This window comes from Phoca vitulina, unplaced genomic scaffold (assembly GCF_004348235.1).
Source record: "Phoca vitulina isolate PV1807 unplaced genomic scaffold, GSC_HSeal_1.0 scaffold9, whole genome shotgun sequence".
Classification (NCBI taxonomy): Eukaryota; Metazoa; Chordata; class Mammalia; order Carnivora; family Phocidae; genus Phoca; species Phoca vitulina.
This window is the reverse complement of record NW_022589712.1, coordinates 63,824,661-63,826,881: the sequence shown is the minus strand read 5'-3', so window position 1 is coordinate 63,826,881 and position 2,221 is coordinate 63,824,661. Positions and strand designations below refer to the sequence as shown.

At 42.3% G+C, this 2,221-nt stretch overlaps 1 pseudogene; it reads left to right on the top strand.

The window, feature by feature from the left end:
• Positions 1–453: 453 nt before the first annotated feature.
• Positions 454–1,484, top strand: LOC116634286 (annotated as a pseudogene).
• Positions 1,485–2,221: the final 737 nt, after the last annotated feature.

Genomic DNA, 2,221 nt, shown 5'->3' with positions numbered 1-2,221 from the left:
TTTTCATAATCAAAACATCTCAAAGATTTTAAGTAATGGTGGACAAATTTAAATGTCTACTTTGCTGAATAGATTTACAAGACAAAATTTACACAGTGCATCCCTGTGAAACTACCACTGCTAAAATTTGCTTGATAATAAGTTAAAGGCATCATTAATTTAATTAGTTATGTCTGACCTCATTCCCAAAGCAGATATGTGATAAACATGATCCCTAGAGTATTGTTTTTATCTTTTATCAAAAATTTTAAAGAATTTAAAAGGATTTTTACAATTAACACATGACTATATTTAAAATACTATAATTATTACCAAATAAAACATAGTTTGAAATTGATCTTTTCTATTGAAATGATCACATTAAGAATATATGTATTTAGGCTCTCTGCTCCTCCCCATTGGACCAACAGCTGCATCTTCTGGTGTGGTGCCAGTCACGGTCCCCAAGACACAATGGATAAGGTGGGAGTAAACGAATTTGACCATATTGGGTGCCTGGTCACCGGGGCTACTTTTAACTCTGGCAAAGTGGATACCGTTGCCATCAGTGATCCCTTTATTGACCTCAACGACATGGTCTGCGTGTTTCAGTATGATTCCATTCATGGCAAATTCAATGGCACAGTCAAGGCTGAGAATTCAGCACCAGCTGAGTATGTTGTGGAGTCCACTAGGGTCTTCACCAACATGTAGAAGGCTGGGGTTCATGTGAAAGGTGAAGCCAAGAGGGTCATAATCTCTGCTCCTTCTGCTGATGCCATATTTGTGATGGGCGTGAACCATGATAAATATGACAACTCCCTCAAGATTGTCAGCAATGCCTCCTGAACCACCAAGTGCTTGGTCCCTCTGGCCAAGGTCATCCATGACAACTTCGGCATTGTGGAGGGACTCATGACCACAGTCCATGCCATCACTGCCACCCAGAAGACCATGGACAGCCCCTCTGGGAAGCTATGACATAATGGCCAAGGGGTTCCCAGAACATCATGCCTTCTTCTACTGGCACTGCCAAGTCTGAATGGGAAGCTCATTGGCACGGCCTTCCGTGTCCCTAGCCCCAATATGTCAGTTGTGGATCTGACCCACCTCTTGGAGAAAGCTACCAAATACAATGACTGCCTGCTTCACTACATTCTTGATGTCATTGTATTTGGTAGCTTTCTCCAGGAGGTGGGTCGGATCCACAACTGACATATTGGGGCTAGGGACATGGAAGGCCGTGCCAATGAGCTTCCCATTCAGCCTCGGCAGTGCCAGTAGAAGCAGGCATCAGAGGGCCCCCCATGGACATCCTAGGCTCCACTGAGGACCAGGTTGTCTCCTGTGACTTTAACAATGATATCCACTCTTCCACTGTTGCTGCTGGGGCTGGCATTACCCTCAATGACCACTTTGTCAAGCTCATTTTCTAATAAGACAATGAATCTGGCTATAGCAACCAAGTGGTGGACCTTATGGTCCACATGGCCTCCAAGGAGTAAGAGCCCCTGGACGACTAGCCCTAGTAAGAGCAAGAGGAAGAGAGAGTCCTTCAGTTGCTGGGGGAGTCCTTGCCTCAACTCATCCCCCAACACACTGAGAATCTCCCAACCTCTATACAGTTTCCATCCCAGACTCCCTGAAGAAGGGGAGGGGTTTGGGGAGCCTTATCTTGTCATGTACCATCAATAAAGTATACCATAACCCCCCCAAAGGAATATATGTATTTAGATTCCACATATAAATAAATTTCGCTTAGTGTAACACCCTCCAAATTCATCCATGGATGGCAGGATTTCTCTCTTTTTTAAAGCTGAATAATATTCAGCTTATATATATGTATTAAAGTTGAATATACATGTATAATCATATATATAAAATCACATTTTCTTTCTTTATCTGTCAATGGATACTTAGGTTATTTCCATAACTTGGCTATTGTGAATAGTGCTGCAATTAACATGGGAGTGGAACTATGTCTTTGATATAATCATTTTGTTTCCCTTGGATATATACTCAAAAGTGGGAGTTCTTGGTTATATGGTAGTTCTATTTTTAATTTCTTGAGGAACCTCCATACTGTTTTCCATAATGGCTGTGCCAGTTTACAACCCCACCAACAGTGTACAAGGGTTTGCTTTTGTCAATATCCTCACCTCTTATCTTTATAAAAATAGACTTCTTGGGGCACCTGGGTGGTACAGTCAGTTAAGCATCTGACTCTTGGTTTTGGCTCAGG